The following is a 12578-nucleotide window of genomic DNA, read 5'->3' on the forward strand; positions in this document are numbered from 1 at the left end:
ACCTTACAAGATCACTGAGGTCTTAGAAAAATGTTAATATAAAGTGTTCGACCTCAAGGGTGAGGACCTACCCAGGTCGTGGCATGCTTGTAATATGAAGAGATACTACTGCTAGAAAGTAAATCTTGTTCCCTGGTGTACTCTTATTCCTTACTTCATGGTTTTTCTCAAAGGATTTTCTTGAAGGAAATTTTAACGAGTTACTATAATGAGGGCTAAGAGTTACGACATTAGAGACACTCTTGGTAGCAACTATCAAGCACATTTGTAATTTACTTTTATTAATGAAAGAATTTTTTTCGACAAAGTCCTTTACAAATTTTCACCAATTTAAACTCGATAAAACGTGAAAATTACGACCGACCTCTTAAAATAACTCAAAAAATGAGCTGGCACTAAGGCAATACTATAATAACTCGCAACAATAACTTAGTGATCATAAACTTATTATAAAAATGATGTGAAATAATAAGAAAAGTAAAGCAATATAGACTAAAAAGCAAAGCAAAACTTAAAGGGCCCAAATAGGGCAAAAGTATCCAACGAAAATTACAAAAATTAGAAATTGTCTATCAACCCACAACTTGGGCACTACAAACAAAGAAAAGTAAAAGTCAAGAAACAGGGGAAGACTAGTCAGCGTTGGCAAGATTCTCGAGCTCGGGTTCAGGAACTACGACCTCGGACTCAAAGGTAACAACCTCAGACTCCAAAGCGGTAGCCGGGGTCCCTAATTTGGTCATAGTAGGCTCGGCCTCAGAGGGAGGAGAAATCGGCATGGTCGGAGTAGGCAAGGGTAACTTCAAACTCTCAAAGGTAGGACCATCCTCATTATCCTCAGGAATATCGACAATCTGACCATCAACGAGCATCTTGTCTGGATGCACAATAGAGAGGTTGACACCGGGAGCCAGGACTTGGACTTGAGCCTTCACATTCTCTATGGCCTCGTCCAAACCTTTGGTTCAAAAGAATCCTCCAACTTCTCATACCTCTGTTTGAGTTCTTTTAGGTCTTTAGCCAAAGCCATCTTCTCTTGGTAAAGCCAGATGTGTCTCGCTACAACTTATTCCTTCCTTTCAGCAGCAGCATTGGCTCACTCATTGTCTGCCGGCTTTACCATATCCTTTAGTTAAGTGGCATCCGACTTCATTGCCATTTCCCTGGCCTCCCACAAGGCCTTGGCCTTCTTCAGCTCCTCCCTCTCACTCTTCAACTCAAAAGCCTCTGAGATCAGCGTATTGGGGCACTTCTTTCAACTTCTTCATCAAGGCCGTACATACCCCGACAGTTTGAATTTCCTCTTTTCACTAGAACCTCAATATTCTTCAATATAGTGGGGTCATCCATAGCGATACTACTACTCGGGAGGATGTACTCCTCAATAAAACCAAGAGAATCAAAGCCCAGGTCAAAAACACTCTCGTACTGACTAGAGGGAGCTTCCTCTTCCTATACGACCTAGAGGTTGACTCTGAGAACAGAGGAACTGGTGGCAGATGAGCAATAGCTGCCTGAGGCGAAGACATAGGAGAAGCCTCCGAGGTCAGTTCAGCAGGAGTGGAGGAGGTCAAATCAATTGTGGGAATAAGAACCGCCTTCTCAGCCTCAATCTAGGCCGCTTGTTGAGCCATAATATTCTTTCTCGCCTACCTCAAATTCTTGTAATGATCAGAACTATTTACCATTTTTCTACAAAACAACATAAATAATTATCTTACAAAGGCTATCTACAAAAACAATAACTACCTAGCTCTGTCTGAACATAGCTCGGCTTTGCTACTAGGAATTTCTTTGTAGAAAAGTTCAGAGATCGACCCCAACAATCTTGGAAGAGAGCCATGATCAATTGCTCCTTCTCGTCCAGATCTTGGAGGTCATTCCTTACTATTGTGGATTCATCTTTCCAGTATAAGCAGAACATCTATTGTGACTTCTCGTTCATCCAAAAAGGTCGGGTACCCTCCACAGGTCGAACGTTAAAGTAATAATTTTTAAAATTGTGAAAAGCCTCTTCAAAAATCGAAAAATCTTCCTATCCTGAACAACTCAAAAGGAAGTTCACTATTATTTTTTTTTCCTACTAAAAGGCTTGGTCAGATGGAAAAGGTTAAAAAATACTTTTAAAGAAATCGGAAGTTCGAGAGTCTGACAAACTAATTGAAAAAATTTCATAAAACCCCATGAGTTGGCGTGCAACTAAGTAGGAGATACTTGGCAGGCCAACAGTACGTCCTGCTTAAAGCCGGTGAATGAAAACCTAACCCCTAGCCTAATAAAAAGACATTCGTACATAAAAAGAAAGTGATCTTCTGACTTGATAAAGCGGACATAACAAATCTGCTCCTCAGGGTCGGGGGCCTTTAAAGTGTATTTCCCCTCATCCTCCTGTTTAGCACAGATTAGGTACTTAAGCTGGAAATTTTCTAGGGCTTCTCTATCCATTACGGATACAGTCCCAAAAACAGTAATATCTACCCAATCTAAATCTTTTGGCATGTTAGAAGACATTATTTGTACTACAGATCGGGACATAAAAGAATTGTACACCTACAAAAGAAAAATAAAATCTACAATAAAGAGGTCGAATATGCTTATAAAGAAGTCGGAATCATCATCAACAGTAACGCACAACAAAGCTACCTTGGTGTGGTGAACACCACAGAGGCGGCAGAAACATAAAATGATGCATATATTAACCATAATGCTAGCACAATTTGGAGACAACACTAACCCCCACCAACACACTCAAACACAAGTAAGTAGTTACCAACTAAATGCAAAAGACAGATAACAAAATGCAAGAAGACAGACTTGTCACAAGCATATTCCAGGAAAAAAACTAAACAAACTCAATTGGAAGTGCGACATATCCAAGCATATAAAATTGAACAATCTTCATGAAAAAGGGCTAGCAAAATTAGTAAGGCAAGAGAAAATGAATAAACCAGCTTTGGATTTGAAAGATTAGTGGTATTAGAATCTTGTTACAGGGAGGAAGAAGGTTGTAAGCACTGCAAAGAAGGGACGCCAAACTTAGAAGGAGGCAACAAACAAATATCGAGTACCCTTTGCAAAATGGAGTAGAAGATCTTGGGAGGGAGAACCAATGTTGGAGAAGAATAAAACGAAGGTTTTTTCTAAACGAGAAGATGAAAAGAAGAAGAAAAAGAAGAAAGAGAAAAAAAAGCATAAATAGGGGCAGATAACCTTACCCCACTTTAAATGATGGCGCACGGATACCAAAAAGCACACGAACGGTTACGAGATAGGAAACATTACTGGAACATTACAACCACCTAAACCACATTGAGTTTTCAACTTCTACAAAGTCAAAAACACGTCGAATCAGCAGGCCTCTTTAAATAAGACCACCTTGTGAACTATGACAAGATGAAGAATCAAGGGCGATCTACTTATGCCCAACATTGACTTGAACGAACTTGGCATCGAGTTGGGGCATTGTTCATATCCTAACCCAATAACAAAGCCAATCCCAAAGTGGACAAGCCCAACCCACGAAAGAAAGGTCCAAACAACCTTTTCTCTTTTGTTCGGCCTCTGCGAGGAACGGACCCAATAGTCCGATCGCCTGACCTATCTGCATAATCTTAATTGCACTTATAGATTTGCCTTACAATTCAAATATGAAATCCTAGCAACCCCTAAATAAAAAGGGGAAGTAACCACCTACCATTGTAGGTGGATAAGATACTTAAAAATAACAATCTTATCTTTCGTACTGTATAAATACCCCATCAAACTCGGTTATTTTTCAATCCCAATCTACTAAAACCTGCCTAAAACCCTTGCCAACTTAAGTATCGGAATCTCTTAAATGTATCACCCCCTATTCTCACTCGAAGATCTCAACCGACTTTGTCCCATTAGAGAAGACATCGACACCACCACCAAAAGGCACTTGGACGTCACGTTCGAGCTCAGATCACCGGTTTCAGTTAACTCCCAGAATAGGTATAACAACAATATTTCATTAGAGCTTGATTTCTGTTAAATTTCACTCAAAGCATGAAATACATTAAATTTTAATTTAAATGACATTGCATCTTTACTCCTTCATAATAGAAGAATATGATACACAAAGGTTTAAAATACTACCTAATATAAATGAAAATTCTATATTTAAGATTTAACTCAATTATCCTCAAGCAATGTTGTTAGCAAGAATTAAACTTATAATTTGAAAAAAAAACTCATTTATTACTAGGTACTGTTATGAAACACTTGATAAATGCTTGAGTGATATCGTGATTTTTTTTACACGTAACAAAAACATGCCTTTTAAAAAAGAAAGTAGTTGTATTGAACGGAAAAATCGACTTCAATTCTTGAATAATCAATATCACTTCTGTTTTTATTATAACAAAAGATATTTTTTTGTAGAAAGGATCTATATCATTAATTATTATTTTACGTATGGACAATTCAATATTTTAAATACAAATCCTTTTTATCATTCTCCAAGAGTTAAGAGATATTGTAGATTCATTTTATCTTTAATAATGTTGGACTTTTGGTGGGTGTTTATATTAACAAAACAATATGATTAAGATATACCTTTATCAATATTTTTTTGGCATGATTAAAGATAGTTATAATATAATTAATTATATTAATTAATTATATTATAATATGATTATTTATCAAATAAAAAAAATACCATTAAACTAAGAATCGAAGCGTGGTAGCAACAATAAGTTTAATCTTACATACTTTTTTGATAAATAAAAATTTAAGATTTTACTATCATTCAATTAAACTTATCTATTTTTTTTACATATACGATTGATTATAGTTGCAAACTTCTTTTATATTCACAGAACATAAAAGTTAAATTCTTTTCGTAAACACTTTCAAAAGGTAATGAAAATAATTTTTTTTATATTTTAAAAATAATTTTTAATATATTTTTTTATGGGTATTTATTGTTGCTTCTAAATTAAAAATAAATTTTTAAATTTTACCACAATAATGTTTTGTAAGAATAAATTATTTGAATAAATTAAATTTTAAAATTTTAAAATAATGTATTTTCAAAGACAGTTTTCAAAAATGAATTAAAATTTTTAAAACAAACAGTTGAATATTGTACTCTTATTATTGTCTAGAATAAAAGAATATTGTACTCTCTATTTTTTTTAAGTAAATAAATATTATTACTGTTGACCTATTGTGCTTAAAAAATAGTGTCTAATTTGCTAAAAAAATAAAAATTAAAATTTAATTTAAAAATATAAAAGTAAATAAATTTTTAAAATTTAAAATTTGTTATAAAAAATAAATTAGACAAAAATTAGACACCAATTTATAAGCACCATGTAATTAGCCATAAATAAAAAATCAAAAGGAAGTAAAATAATGCATTACCACGCAACACCACATTCGATTATTAGTTTAATAGTATTTTTTCTTATTTAATAAATATTTCGGCCGTCAAATGTTAATTATATTATAACTATCTTTAATCGTGCCAAAAAATATTAATACAAGTATATATAGAGAATTCACCTATACATAAATCGCTACAGTGTGTCACGGATTGAGCTATACAATATTTTTTCATAAACCGCTATAGCCAACAGCGGTTTATGTAGAGTGTCATTTCTTTTGGAAACCACTATACCCTGTCCATCTCAATTTTTCACCTAAATCGCGGATGCCTATAATGGATTCCATTTACCTTTAGGCAACCACTCTGATAAAGACATCAGAAATGTCTTTTTTTAAAGATGTTACGTGTGTCATATTGCTATTGGACGAATTATTAAATCGGTCAATAAATTATTTTTAATAAATCAGAATAAAATTGGTTTATTATAATTATCATATTCGATTCGATTCGATCGGTTTATATAATCTGAACCGAATCATGTTTAAAATTTTTATCAACATGACAAATATATCCCTAACTTTTTATTTCATAGACATTTAAAAATTTAAAATTACAATTAAGTCCCTGAAAAAAATCACTAACTCTAGACCTTTGTTCTAGCCCAAGCCCAAGCCAAGCCAAGTCCAATCTCAATGTCTCACCAATATCTGAATCTGACCCCGAAAAGGCCCTCGCCCTCAGCATCTCCTTCGTCTCATCTCTCTGCTCACTAGCTCTCGTGATCTAAAGCTTTCTCCCTCTCTTGTCTCCAGTCTCGCACTTAAGGTTCTCGTCGCTCTCTGTGTCGCTAGTCATCACCATCTCACACTCACTCGCGCTCGCACGCCTTCCCTGAGCCCGTTGTCGCCGGTGGCAGAAGCAGCCAGTCCCGGAATTGATCGTCGTTGTCGCTCTATATCTCCTCACCATCTCGCACTTACTCGTGCGCCTTCTTGCGCTCGTCATTGCCGACGGCAGAAGTAGCCGGTCCTAAAGTTGGTTGTTATTGTTGTCTTCTTACTTTGAATCTCGCCGTCAGCTTCCTCCCCACCCTCAGATTCCTTCGCCCAACTAGAAGCTGGTTCCCGATTTAGTGATTTCTAATAAATTCCTCTACCGTTGTAATGTTGGCAGTGGTTATGGTTGCTTTGTTGTGTTATTTAGAATTAGGTAGAGGCCCCCAATTTAATAATATCTGTAAGAGCAGCGTGTTACAAAAGAGATTGATCATCAAACCCATTGAGGATTCACTATTTGATTCATAATGATCCTTGTGAGATTAATTTATGGCTTTGAACAATCCAATTGGTGTATGCAGTTTTAATTCATTTAATTTGGTTGACTCCTTTAACTTTCTGAAAGGAAGATCTACTAGCTGCAATTGTTTCATTGTGAGTAACAGGATCATGATGGGTGAAATCTAGACAGTAGAAGATTAAGAGGTTAATGAAGGAGGACCCATGTAACACCCTAACTACCAAAGCTAACACTTCCGGCTGCGCAACTCTGATAGCTCGGACATTACGACGACACTTATACTACTTAATACTAGAATATGAGCCTGTTTGAAACTTTAAACCGCAACACCGCTCCCAAAAATACTTTCATCCATAGATACCATACAACTTACAAAACTCATAAAGAGTACATCCATATATATATTACAAGCAGTAGTCAATACAATTCCTATCCCTCTTACAGAATATCTCAAGATAAAGGCGAGGGTACAAATAATAACCTAAAGTAATACAGAACATCTCAACAACAAATAAATAAACTCTTCGTAACTTCTGCGCCCATATCCTGAAAGGGGAAAAATGTAGGGGGGTGAGAACATCATCCTCGAAAGGGTTCTCAGTAGAGGGTTTTTGGAAATTACTGTAATAGGATACATGAAGATAAACTGTACCAGCGATTAATATCCGCCTTATGCCTCTTTTCAAAAACAACGGTTTATAAATAGAAAGAAATCTGAAATCCTTTTCTGAAAGAGGAACAGTTCAATTCTCAAAAACTCAAGAGCCTTTCAAAACGGTTTATCTGTGCTGAACCAAAATAGCCTTTCATATTTTTCCAAACCAGAACACAACCAAAACCAACCATCGGTCCACCTCATTTCAACCACGGCCCTAGGCCCAAACAATCCATCCATCAACCAATCACCACAGTCCAACAGAGTCCCAGTAACAAACACAAATAGGAAGATGCAAGCACAAACAAACAGTTATTGCAAGTAGAACAATTAGCAATTAATCACATAGGCAAACCAAGTATAATATGCACACCCAAACAATGTCACATAGATGCGTATGATGCATGCCTGTCCCTAGTGGCTGATGATATCATCTGTCGGTTATAAAGCCAACCCGACAAGTCCTGGTAGCTAACCATTGGACTGTCCCTCTGTCGCGCATCCCCAACTCGAGTTATACTCATCATAAACTTGATCATAATCATGATCCATATCCATCATCCTCACTGGTGAATATTTACGGGGGCGAGCTCATCCGGGCCTTTCACAGTGCCCGGCCACACTTACGACATAAGGTCACAAGAGCTTCGAGTCTCAACCTGGAGTACGTGGTGGCTAGCCACTGCTTCCTCCCAGGGAAACCCTCATCTCCGATGGTGGAAGTGCAAACATTCACAATTATCAATATCTCAGCATATATGCATTCATTCTCAGCCATGGATTAACATCCATCTCAGCCATCCAGCTACGGTTCAATCCAAAACCAGCCAATATTCATAATCATACACAGCCATTCTGTCTCTCAACAAAACAGCACTTCCACATTCAAAATCATCAAATTCATAAAATCAGAATTTAAGCCATAAATCATTTTCTCAATTCATTTCACTTTGAAATCAAGTTTCAACTCTTTTCAGCCTTGGCTTTAAAGATCTCATTTCTCAAATTATCTCAGGCTTATAAGCCACTTTTACTCAAGGAAAATTCCCCTTTTTAAAACAAGCCACTCTCGGCTTCCTCTTTCCAAAACTTCCAAAACCATGGAAAGTTAAAGATTCCTTTTGAAACATTCAAAATCACCCATCCAACAATGGGATTTTTGTAACAAAAGTTTCTCGGCAGAGTCCCAAGTCCTTAGGGGAGAATAGCATAACTCATTTCGCCAAATTCATTTAAAATCATTAAAACCTTGGCTTTCCGATTTGAGTAATAAAATAAGATCTAAGCCAAACCGAGTCAAGTAATCATTTACTTCCTTCAAAGCCTTTTCCTTTACTTAGGCAAAACCAGCTTCAAACCCCATGACAAATTCTAAAGCGTTTCAACTGTTCAAAATTGTTTGTCTTGCAAAAGTTCAAGATTCAAAGAGTACTTAAAATCTTTCTCAAACATTTCAAAATGAAACTTGTCAATAGACATTTAGGTTCTTTCAAAGTCATTGAAACTCCTCTAATTGAAACCCTCGAGTCAAATTCAAAGGCATTGCCCTTGTCACATTTAAAACAGCTTTAAAACATAAGTTTCACCTAATTAACTTTTCTCCTGAAAGAGATACAATGCCTTTCTTACGAAGCAAGACTAAATTCACAATTTCCTCTTTAATAATTCATTTCAAAAGCATGAACCATCCTTTTCTTGATAATTCAAATAAAATAGTAGAAGTCTTTAACTCATCATTTTTCCAAACAACATTTTAATAAAGACTCAAATTTTATAGAAATTCCGGCAGCATCTCCCCTAAAACTTGGACTTTGCCACCCGGTTCGGGTCCCAATAAAACCATTCCACAATCCTTTTCCAACAGCCCAAAATCCAAAAATCAGTTCAAGGTAAGCCAAATCCAACAGTCATCTCAATTCCATATTTCAAGGAAACCGTTTCAAAAATCAAATCGTTATCAGCCGAATAAACTCATTTCCAAAGCTTTAAAAAAACGGTTCAGTAACAATCATTTATCAAAAACCAGATCATTTAAAGCAAGCCAGGCTGAATTCAAGACTGTATTCTATTTTTCACATCATCAAAATAATTGACTCAATTCAAACCAATCCTCAACGGATTAAACTCAGATTTTAAATCTTTTAAAGACTCAACTTCAAAACATTACATTTCACAAAGCCACACAACAATTCAACCAAACCAATATCCATAATCACTCGAGTCAATCAAATAATACATAAGGCAGATACAATCACCAAATACACAATATCTCACAACAGTATCCATATGTAATAATTTCAATACTTAAAACATAGTTATTTGGAAAGTGCCTCTACCTCAGAACGTAAAACAACAGTCCAAACGCGTCACAGGAACCTTCTCTCTTAACCCGAAATTACCGGCCGCTCGAATCACAGCTTCGCTTACTTTTGCAGTAACCACATCAACTCTAGTCGCAACACGTAACAAACGAGATTAACTTTCATAATAATGAATGCTACAACACCTTAACGTTTAACAGGACAGCAACTAAAGGGGTTACCGGAACGTAAACGCTTACCGCAAATAAGAAGTGACTGAACCATGAAGCGACAGCCCTGGTAGTGATTTCGGCAGCGGCAACTTGCAGCAACTCCTAGCACACAGCCGCATCACAACTCTCATGGTAAAGATGAACTTTAATGGAGAAGAAAACTGAAGACGGGTTAAAGCTTGCCAAACGACACCAGTTCCAGTGGCGATTTCCGGCGGCAGCAGCGGTGGCGTTTCTCGGCGACCAGAGGCTCAGCGGCCATGGCTGACGACGATGCGAGCTCCATCACCAGTGATCGAGAAACACAGCAGAGGTGTTTACCCCACCCATGGGCTTCTCTCTCGGCGGACCAGAAAAACAGAAGCGGAGCGCCATCGTGACTTTCTCTTGGAAGTTGGTGAGGACGACGACAGCCCTAGTAGCAGCGGCGGCGGGAGTGACTTCATCAACAGCAACCAGGCGCGGCAACGGCACGGTGGTGACGCAGCAGAGGCACGCGACGGTGACAAGCGGCAATGGCGTGAAGGACGGCACAGGGAGGATGCGACGGGCATCTGTGGAACGCAGCTCATGGTGAGGTGCGGTGAGGACGATTGGCGGCGCGGTGAGCCCCTTTCCCCCTCCACGGCGATGAGTCCTTCTTTCTTCTCCCTCAATTTCATTTTTTTCTGCTTCTGCTTCTTCCCTTTTCATGGGCAGAGAGGAAGAAAATCGTGTGTTGTGGCTGCTGGGGCATGGGAAGCAACGGGTTACCAGGTAGGATTTTAAGGTTTCATTTTTCAAAAAAATGAGGGTTAGGGGCATTTTAGTAATTTCAAATAAATTAGGGGAAAATATAGTAATTGAAATCCAATTTAAATCCAACACTATTTGTGTATAGAAAAATACTATTTGCTCATAAATTTTACAAATTATTTCCAATTAAATGCTCAAGTCAAATAATTAGGAATGATATACTTAATTTCTTCATTTTCTAAAATAGCAGTATTAATATTTAAAATATTACTTATCCAATCCAAATCATATAAAATCCTTATTATCTTATAACTATCAACTTTATAATTCAAATATGGAAAATAATCTAATAATTATAAAATTAGATAATAATCATAACTCGTCTCAAATTCAATAAATCAAAAATTGCCTTAATTATCTTTAATAAAATGATTTCTGAAATTAAGGCTATAAATAACTATATGATTTGAGACTTGATCATAATAAGACTTTTCAAAGATTTTGGGTCTTACATTCTACCCACCTTATAAAAATTTTCGCCCTCGAAAATTGATACAAAATGAAAGGAATTTCATAACAGTTTACCCTTGAACTCATTTAAGGAGGAAGCAAAAATATCTCATCATATAAACATATATACGATTTTCAAATACTTTAATTGTCATATGCATAAGGGTGCAAAGGTAGGAGTGTGATTGCAAAGCAAACGTTACAAGGTAGGCTCAAGCAAAAGATAACATGGGTCAATCATGTGATAGTAGGGCAAAGCATCAAAGGCTATAAAACAGGATGGGGTTAAAACAACGTGCTTAACATCCGCACACTAATCTCATATCAGCCTCAAGGCTTCAACTTTCCAACCTCATCAGGCACTTTACAATCCCCATACTCGATCACAAGCCTGACAACCGCAACCCGTTCGCAAGGAATAAAACACCCACAACTCGTACGTTGCACACCTACCGCTTCAACTTCCGTATACACATATCACGTCTTAAAGAACTAACGCATCGCGTTACTACATCTACAAGTCGCACGTGATATCAAAACAATTCTCGAGTCTACTCAGAAGGATACCAGATTTAGAACGGAGAGACAATTGCCAAGGGTAATACTCATGGATTTAAGGGAATGTATCCAATTTCCAGACAAACAAAGACGCACAAGCAATGAAGTCTGCTAGAAATAAATCAATTGACAACTTCAAAGATAACCCTTGGATCAAAGAAGTTCAACAAGATCAATAGGAAGAAAACCAGCGCATCAGTTTGAAACAAACTCAAGCCGAGTCGAAGAAGTATAAGGTTATAGAAGAGAATATTTCAAACCCAAGACAAAGCTCACAGAACTCAAGAGCACGATTAAAAGTACTTCCGAATACATTGTTCATAAAGGAACCGAAACTTGCGGAAAAACCACTTTGCAGTCTAAAAGAAAGGTTAAGTAGCAAACATTCTTCAAGAGAGTAGCAAAAGCATAAATGTGGCTTTACTTCAATACAATTTCATGTTGAAGTAGATCATGTAGAGTTTTAAAAACAAAATGCACACAAGTTTGGCTAAGAGCTAAAATATTTCCTCAAATATTTTAGAAGGATAGTTAGGTGCCCAACTCACTCCAAAAGAAATTCATAAATACTCAAAAGTAATCAAATGCTTGTTCAAAAATCCTCAAAGTTCATATTCAAACAAGCGTGTATAACATTTATAGCAAGGATGAAAGAGGAAGTTAAACTCTCTTTAGAAAAAAAATTCCGAGGTAGAAATTTGCTTACAATTTAGTAAAGAAAATAAGTGGTGCGTTACAAACGAACCGATTTCCACTAAACAAGGAAGCTTTCCAAAACCTCATTTAAAATAGCGCATGCCAACTTTAAATTAATTTCATCAAAGTCGGACAATGGTTTCAATCTCAATCAAGCAACAGAAAATAAATTTCGTTTAATATTTCTTCAAAGAGAATTTAAAACTTCTTTAAAAGGTTCAAAACAAGACTCTAAAAGTGCT

The 12578-nt window shown here is 36.6% G+C and overlaps 1 long non-coding RNA gene across 1 annotated transcript; it reads right to left on the reverse strand.

Moving 5' to 3' along the window:
- Positions 1-6992: 6992 nt before the first annotated feature.
- Positions 6993-10573, reverse strand: LOC140181125 (uncharacterized). The gene is made up of 3 exons (XR_011875786.1): positions 9865-10573; positions 9641-9753; positions 6993-7195 (listed from the first exon to the last, which is right to left on the reverse strand). It is a non-coding gene; the product is annotated as an uncharacterized lncRNA (long non-coding RNA).
- Positions 10574-12578: the final 2005 nt, after the last annotated feature.

This window comes from Arachis hypogaea, chromosome 17, assembly GCF_003086295.3.
Source record: "Arachis hypogaea cultivar Tifrunner chromosome 17, arahy.Tifrunner.gnm2.J5K5, whole genome shotgun sequence".
NCBI lineage: Eukaryota > Viridiplantae > Streptophyta > Magnoliopsida > Fabales > Fabaceae > Arachis > Arachis hypogaea.